Source organism: Lycium barbarum, chromosome 9 (genome assembly GCF_019175385.1).
Source record: "Lycium barbarum isolate Lr01 chromosome 9, ASM1917538v2, whole genome shotgun sequence".
Lineage (NCBI taxonomy): Eukaryota > Viridiplantae > Streptophyta > Magnoliopsida > Solanales > Solanaceae > Lycium > Lycium barbarum.
This window is the reverse complement of record NC_083345.1, coordinates 34249968-34259423: the sequence shown is the minus strand read 5'-3', so window position 1 is coordinate 34259423 and position 9456 is coordinate 34249968. Positions and strand designations below refer to the sequence as shown.

At 36.2% G+C, this 9456-nt stretch overlaps 1 long non-coding RNA gene across 1 annotated transcript; it reads right to left on the bottom strand.

Moving 5' to 3' along the window:
- Positions 1-2206: 2206 nt before the first annotated feature.
- On the bottom strand, positions 2207-5857 carry LOC132611434 (uncharacterized). The gene is made up of 2 exons (XR_009571637.1): positions 5602-5857; positions 2207-2472 (listed from the first exon to the last, which is right to left on the bottom strand). It is a non-coding gene; the product is annotated as an uncharacterized LOC132611434 (long non-coding RNA).
- Positions 5858-9456: the final 3599 nt, after the last annotated feature.

Genomic DNA, 9456 nt, shown 5'->3' with positions numbered 1-9456 from the left:
AGTCTTGTTTATGGTGTGTTGCGCGCCACATCTATAAACAGGAGGCTATAGGGCATTTAGGAGGGTTACTCTTCTTTCATCTCTAAGATCGTGCGATAGAGCTAAGCCATAGGAAATGAGATTCCTTATACTAACCCCTGATTGCAGCAGAAGAATGGTAATGATAGAAGAAAGTGATAGATGACATTGAAAGCTACGGAGGTAAGCCCCTTCGTTGAGGCTACGTTATCGAAATATGTAATTATATGATGATAAATTGATTGTCATGAAAGTAAGTCAGTGCTCATATGATAGAGGAATTGATTAAATGTGTCTTTTGATGATAAGTTCAGTTATAAGTTGTGAACACAGCAAATTGAATTAATCAGAACAGAGGTAAGCGACGGCATGAAAATGCTTGAATAAAGTAAGAATATTGAGATATGATCGAAATGTGAAGCCGAAGAATGAAAGAGAAAGTAAATAGGAAGAAGTAACATGGCAGATCGCTGAAGGATCAGGTACATCTCGAAGCGTGCTATATGAGGTAAGTTTTGACACCCTTATGCTTTTACTTGAAAGTGGGAGCCCTGTGTGGCTGAGATATGTTGTGTATATATATATATATATATATATATATATATTGGCCCTGTGAGGCATTGTTGGTATTTGCTGCATGCAGGTTTTGAGATAGTAAGAAATATGGAGGAAACTCTGCCAAAATTTTCCTAGAATCTAAAGGATATAAGATATAAGCTTGTAATATGTCCTAACAGGAAAAGATGTTGTGCGAAAAAGTAACGGCAAGACGAGATTAAGTTAAGAATATCGCTACCAACTACAAGAGATAAGTTAAATACTATTGAATTGATAGTGACAATAGTTATGAGATCGACATTGATACGATAAAGAGAGAATGACGAGATAGTATTTCTCTTTACCGTATCCTTCAATTCTCGTATTTCATTTCAAATCACTTTTATCACTATCAAGCAACAAACGCTCAAACCCACTCGATCTTCTAATCTAATCAGCCATTCTAAGCCCGACAAGCCACACATCAATATCCATGCTTCGCCTCAAGTATAAGTGAAACAACTAGTAACTCCTCAAGTCAATAATTTATCGCGTTCGCCCATAATTGAAGTCATTTCCATCAGTCGATTACTAACTTTTCAAAATTCCACAACCCAGTCAATTTACCGATCAACGATGTGCCCATAGCATTCACTTAATAACCGAGTAGTCTTTTAACATCAACGAGCCTATATCAAGAATAACTTTTTGCACCAGTCTTAACCTTATCCGGACACCCATGTCAGATACCAATTTTTTTTCAATCTCTCGAAAAGTACTCATGTCCAAGATATTCTATGAAGTCTCACTTCGCTATGCGCTTTTCACAAAGTCTTCCTTCCTGTCCTTATTGTCAACTCCTTTTTCTGTATTACACGCGATCACAATACGCTTGTCCACGTTCGGTGTCATCACCAAACTTACACTTGTTCTCACCTATCGAAGTGTAATACTCTACCGTTGTTGAATCGTCGACCCGCCATTCGTTCACCAGTGCCACACACACTATCATAAAGCCTTGACGAAGCTAAAGTCAAATCGATCATATCATCAAGCAACCCACTATTGAAACATGGAGCCCTTGTAACCCTCTAAACTATCCTTCCCATTTCTCACGAACTCTCACAATAAACGAGTCTAATTGCGACTCCGCACAACAACCGAGTCTAATCGCGACTCACACAATCGAATCCTCAAGCAATGACTAAGGACTGAACTTGATCACCTTCCCAAATCAGAATAACATATCTCGCACCCAACCCACAACACGCGATAGATCAACCATTCACATAAGAATTTAGGGACGAATGTTCATCTTCCGAGACGATCAAGATAATAGGGTCCATATACTAATTGGAATCGACTAGATACCAATTTGAACAAGGTCGCATGAGAGAATGAAAGAATTCAAAGTTTCCTAAATGTCTTATAGCCTCTCGCAGATAAGTACGAAGCTCATCGTACCGATCTATAAGACTCTACTAGACACGCTCTTGTATTATAGACCGGGTAACCTAGGGCTATGATACCAACTTATCACGACCCATTTTACTAGGCCGTGCGGGCACCTATCATTCCCGCCGCGATAGGTGAACCTTTATCCCAACATAACCAATTCAATTAAAGGCGAAAGAAATAAATATAGAATAAGTTTCAAATCATCCACATAAGATAAAGTGCGGAATTACTAAATACAACCCCAAAGATCTGGTCTAGTCATACAAGAGCACTAACTAAATACTACAAGTCTGGAAGATGATAAAGTCTCATAATACAACTGTCTCGGAATAAGACTAAGACAAGTAAGTAAAGGAAAGAGCATTCGGGTAGCGACCATCATCGTGCTCACCTTGGAATGACTCTACAGCCGCCTCGCCAATCAGCTGCGAGGGGAAAAAGTGAAACCTGTCTAATACTCTGCATCCATAAAAGAATGCAGCAAGCGTAGGTCAGTACAAAACAACAGTACTAGTAGGTGTCATCGGCCGACTAAGTATAGCTAACATAATTCAGACAATAAAGCAGGATAGGCAGATAAATCAACACGTATAAGTCAACACAACCAGAACCAAGTATCTTTCATCACCTAGGTTGAATCATCTAAACCCAAGTGTACCAAGTCTCAATATATATACAATCCGAAAATCAAATAAAAGAAAAACAACACTGAATCATTACAAAGCCAAGATGCAATGCAATGCAGTGCGATAATGTATGAATGCAATGAAATGCCATGCAAATACAGTGTACACATGTACTCCAGACGAAAATATAGACATCTCGGTAGCACAATCCAAGGTGACTCGTGAAGTCTAAGTGCCTCGTCCCGGATCTTTGCCCAACAGACAGACGAGATCCCGAATCTTTGCCCACGGGAGGTTCTCACCAGCCACCCTGGGGGACTCGCAGAGTCCATGTACTCATTCAATCCACGATTCTGGAATGAACATCGGATATTGGACTCTCACGTCACTCAAGTAAAAATCGAGCCCAACTCATCATAGTGTTTCATCAAGGTATCAACAGTGTATCATAAATGGATGAGCATATGTGCAATGCATGTGTCAACATCAATAATCTGATCAATATCACAAGTACCAACATGGGTACGCCAACAATATAATCAATGTCACAAGTACCAACATGGGTACACCAATAACATATCAAAGTCACAAGTACCAACATGGGTAGACCAATAATATATGTGTCATAAGTACCAACATGGGTACGCCAACAATATCAGTGAAGACAACACAAGTCATATAGAACTCTATCCTCGTATCAACATCAAGCCATAAGATACTACAATATCACAATCCAGATTGACAATAGATTCCAATATCTACTAACAACACGTGGAATCAAGCCAACACAATAGAACAATTAAGTCACGACACAATGGGGTGGCCAGCCCCAATCACGCAATAGGGCCCAACCTAAGACAATATCCAACCCAACTTTACACCCGAAGGTTTATGATGTGCCGCAGATTTGTGGCACATTCGACGCCTTTTTACTATGAATTTTGGTTGTTTTCAAGTAAGTCTGGTTCTCGTTAATATGTTTTGTTGTGTTTTAGGAAAACAATGGCCCAAAAGCAAAAAGCAAAGAACAAAGGAAAAATTGGCCAGAAATGAAGAATCGACGTTCCGTCGATCAGCCGACGAACCGTCCTTCGAAGCGTCGATAAGCTCGATTTTCCAGTGATGACAAAGTTGAAGACGAGAAAGGACGGAAGCATCGACGAAGCGTCGAACTGATCGACGCTTCGTCGTTTGTATCGTCAATCAGGATCTCTCAACAAGAAGAGAGAAAGACGGAATACAAGACGGAGCGTCGAACTGATTGACTGCACCGTCGAATGGAACACATTGCTGAAGGTACAAAGGACGGAGAAATCGACGGATCGTCGAACGATCGACGGTCCGTCGATCTTCCTATCAGGGGAAATTTTGTCAGTCGCTGCTGTGCGTTTTTTGGAGCCTATTTAAAGAACATTTTAGATTTTTTTTTGGCAGCCAATTTTAATTGTAACCACGTGAACAAAGTTCCATTGGTGGGTGAGCATTGAATACTCCCCTTTTGGAGCTTAGTGAAGACGACAAGATTCCATTTTCCATCATCTTTATCACACTTTGTAAGCTTTATGTCTCATTTATTGCTTACTACTTTTGAGACCATAATGTGTGAGTAGTTTCTTTAATCAAAGTTGTGGACCCAAATGATGGGTGTTATGTAATGGGTGTCTAACATTGTATATATATATAATGGGTTGTGATGTGTTTTATTATTTCTCGCATTCATTGTTCATTAGTGGTTGCAAACACTTGTTCATGCACAAACCCTAGTTTATTTGGAAAGATGAACTAGGGTGTGATTTGAAATAATATAACAAGGACTCGGGGCGCTAACCCTCGTTTAATGAACTCGCTTAGGGATAAGATGAGTTCTATTTGGCATATTTAATCAATCTTATTTACAACTTTTCTGCATTTGGAAAAATCATGAAAAGAAATATTTTCTAACTATTGGAAAATATTAGAAAGTGCATTAGAGATTAAGTGCATACATAACCCCGACCCATTATAAATATATCATATTGACACCCATAGCATAACATCTAATCATCGCGGGGACACAACTTTGGTTCTCCAAATCCAAACAAATTCCAAACACTTCAAAATAGCGAATACAAACCAAATCTCTTTTCAAACTGTTCGGAATAAGATTAAAACCTTTAAAGACTAGTATCGCATACAATTAGTATCCTTTTCTCTCCATATTCCCTGTGGGATTCGACCCCAACCTTGTTTGGGTTACTATATTTGACAACGTCCGCTTTACGCCACTAATAGGTGTAATTTGAGCGTATCAGTTTACATGCTCTCTCCGACAATATAATCTAAATATATGTTTCGCTATACGAAGTCTCACCAAGGGTAAGCCATAACCTACCTGGATGGCCGAATAGCAATATACCGACAATCACTTTTTAGCCTTGTCGTTCCGCTGAGCCTCAAGATCAATAAAGTCTATTCGTATTCGAAATATTGATTAAAAATCATAAAGATCAATACCTATATTGCTATCATTCAAATTGGGTCGAAAACCAACCCTAGCATTAGGGAAACGGGACCCATAAGGGCAAAACGGGAAATTTGGGGGTAAATTATCCAACTAAACATTAGGTGATCAAAAACCATCAACTAATTACTAAATTAACTCAAGGATTCATCAAATTTCGAAATCCAAGCAAAACCCCCAATTTTAGGTATAAACCCTAGCTCTTAAATTCAAGAATTCAACACTAATAATGGAAGGTATATAATTATCAACCTTAGATACATCGTAATCTAGCATAAACCCAATCAATTTCATCATTTAAAGCAACTTAGGAATTCTAACCAATTTTATGAAATTCTCAAGAACGACTCATTAATCTTCTTCATGAAAAACTCCAATTTCCTACTTTGGAAATCATGGATTAAAGCTTAAACCAATGGAATGAATCAAAGGGAAATACTTAGATTATGGTTTAGACCTTACCCCATGAAAGAAACTTGAAGAACACCCTTGAATTCTCCCAAACCCAAACTTCCAAGATGAGAAAAACTCCAACAACATTAATAGCCAGAAACGCCCAGCTGTTCTGCCTCGTTTCTTGTGCCAAATGATCCCGAAACCCTCTTTTGATGCCTCCAATGGATTTCTTGTGAAATTCCGGTCAATTTAGGCTTTTGAATCACTCTATTTGACCTTACAATGAAGGAGATATGGAAGTTTCAATATTTAAAATTGTGCAGATTTTTAAATACGAAATCAGTGGCATTTTCGTAATTAATCTGAAAAAAACTGGCAACCCAATTCTTAGTAAAATGACCATAAATCCCTCATACGATGTCGAAACTTGATGATTTCAGTTGCTATGGTTTCAAAATTACTATACGGATATAATGGTTCAGCCGAAACACAAATCAAAGGCCTTTTCTTCAATATGGTACCCTTTATACTCAAATCGATGTCGAAATCGAAAACAATCACTATACAAGCCAAATTTTTCCAAAACTCATCTGAATCTAACCAAACTTTGTGGACATGTCCAAAATCATCACACAAACTTATTAGAACTTCCAAAACATCGACACGGGATCATCTTGACCCAATGTTGACCGTGGTCAACTCCAATTCTAACTTAACCAGTTTCTTAACTAATGACTCAAATCACACCCGACCCCTTCAGGAACCAAACCAATGATACCACTAAGTCATAAATCACCGCTCGGACCTAATGGAACTGTCGGAATTCGATTACGGACACGTTTACCCAAAAGTCAACTTCGAGTCAAACTGTTTTCGCTTTATGGCCAAATTTCTAAAAGTCATTCCAAAACCCAAAACGATGCCTAGTGAACTGTGCCACCGGTCCCCGCATGTCAAAATAGTACTAACAAGGCTCGGCAACGAGTCAACCGGATAAAAACGGTAAAAATGCAATAACGACCAAACGGATCGTTACAGAACTCCTTAAGATATTCTTCATCTTTTGAAATAACACCCGTTGGAAAATGAAGCGCTTGCGGAAATTCAAAATTTTGGACTTGAACTTCATGCTCCGCTGCCAATGAAGAGAGATTGTCAGCTATCTGGAAGTGATTTTTGAATGCATATTTAACTGGGTAAGACAAATTTCTTTACTTGCCAACTTATGAAATGGTATGTACTAAATTTTTTATTATTATATAGAAGTGACTAAGATGGACGAACAAGAGCATATTAGTAATTGCAGAGACAATATTATGGCATTTCCTATAAGTTGCATGCTTTCCTGGCCCATTTTACCTCATCATCTGGCCACGTGGTTATCACAGACAAAATTGTTTGGTTATTTTCTATATTTTTGGGTAAAAACATAATTGATTAATTGTACAACATTATACAAATACTATTTATTTTCCCCGTTAAATTCTTATTGGTCTATTTATTGTGTTACCACTGTAACTTTTTAAGTAACTTTTAGCTGTCCAGATTTTTTTTGCCCATTTTTTAATATCCATTAATTTAAAGCGTCTACTACGTGGCACTGGCTACTTTACATTCAGTTCCTTCATTGAGATTTTGCGTTTTGCATATATTTGTTTCTGAGTTTTTAAGAAGAATATTAATCAGTGCATCATAGAATTAAGAATATTATTTCTACAGGACTAAGTGATATTTTTACCACTGTTACTTGTAAATTTAGGTATCATTTTACATTTAAATGTGGTCGAGGATGTTGGTATCATTGTTAGCATCATGTAGTTGAATTTTATTACTGGTTCTCAAAATACATAATAGAAATTTATTACACTTTATATACTCCCTCCGTCCCATATTATTTGGCTACTTTCTCTTTTACACGCCCTTTAAGAAATCATAAATGAAAGTATATTTTTACTAAATGACTCTTATCTCTCTCCAATTAATTACACTCTAATCAATATTCGTTATTTTGAAAAACAATTAATGTTAAGGATAAAACAGGAAAAAATAATTAATTATATCTTGGTTTTGTAAATGGACAAGTATTTTGGGACAAATATTTTTAGTAATGTGGCCAATTAATATGGGACGGAGGAAGTAGCAAAAAATAGGAAAGAGGAAGAACCGCAAAATGTGGAGAGCAAAAACATTTTTGTTTTATCCTTATGAAAATCATAAGTATTTGGAATCTCGATCTTCCATCTTAGCTGACGGGAGGTTTGTGCCATTAAGATTCTTGGTTGTCTAATTTTCATTTCTGAGAAAAGACTGATCAAATTTTTAAGTAGAAGAGAATATCCAAACTGAAAATTTACAATTATTTAGTAAATTATTCTTTTAAACAATAAAAAAATCACGCAACTTATAGGATTTTTTTTACCATGGTCTAGAGATCCAGTTTGAGCAAATTGAAAATCTTTATGAAAAAACGTTAGGCCACAGTTATAATTTTTGTAAATTATTACAAATGTTAGACAACAGTTAAAACCAAATTTAATATTATCCTCAGAGGTAATTTTTCAAATTATATTTGTATAATTTTTAAAATAAGAAAAAAAAAATCTAAATAATATACTAAAAAAGATATTTGCGTAAATTAGCCAAGACAATTAAGATGAAGCTCTATGTTGGAGTGTTTGCCTTTGGCCCACGCTGGCATGGGTTGTCGTTGCTAGTATCTTAGCTATCAGTCTTATCCTTTTTTCAGTTGTGCCGGCAACATCAATTCAAAATGGACTGCCGTAGGTTTGTTTTTCGTTATCTTTCCCCACACATTAATCTAAGCTTTGAATTGATCGTTTAAACTTCCATTTATATTGATATATGCTTCAATGATTTCAATAAATACCGGCATCTCAACTTTCCTAAAGAAATCTCATACGAACTTTAGCTTTTGCTCAAGCAATTCCCTAGCGCCTTGCCTTCCCGGAAAAATTGCCAGAGATTGTTAGCCATTAAAGGAGCTAAAGTTAAAAAACGAAAAAAAACAAACAAAAAATCGGATTTCGCAAGCGGGCTCCTTTTCGATCAAAAGTTATTTCAAAAGATTAGGAATGTCTTGTGGAGTTCATACCTGAAATTTGGGATACTTGGTAAAGTTTTTGAGAGATTTTGGTGAAGATTTACAAATGGGTTAACACGAAGATGATGAAGAAATTTTTGATCGTTGAGTTTTTTTTTTTTTTTTTAAAGCCACATTGCAATTTTTAAATGAACAAAATACAAATAATTTTTTAATTCATTAATATAGATCTGTTAAGAAAAGGCCAAATATGCACCATTTCTATAATGGCTAGGTTATGTATGCCCTACGTTTTTAATTAGGGGTATATCCGCTCTATTTCACAAAGTTGAGGGATACATTTGCCCCTTTTTCCTTCATTTTATAATATTGTTAATCTATTTTTCATACCACTGGCAAGTGAAATTATATAAATGCAAAATAATATAATTTGTTCAAACATTATGTTATCAAAGCAATACAATATAATATAATGCGATACATTATACAATAATATGTAACAATCATCCAAACAAGCTATTAATGGTGCAAGCTAAGGGATTGTGGGGATGGGATGAGTCCACAACTTAAATGACCCAAAAAGTGGTCAGAGGTACCAAAATAACTCATTAAAAAAAAAAGTTACATAACTAACCTTTGCGCACTAATTTAGTGCGCAATAGGTCTTTAATAAAACGGTCTTTTGTTCATTGGCCAAAAGTTTTGAAATTCACGTTTTTTCCGTACTTTGACCAAAGATTATTCATGTTTCAAAATGCCGGAATATCAATATTTTATATAGAACCTGAGATCTTTTTCTGCGAATAATAATGTAGGCTCAACACATCAAGTATACTTATACGTTTGGATCATCGTTTTGG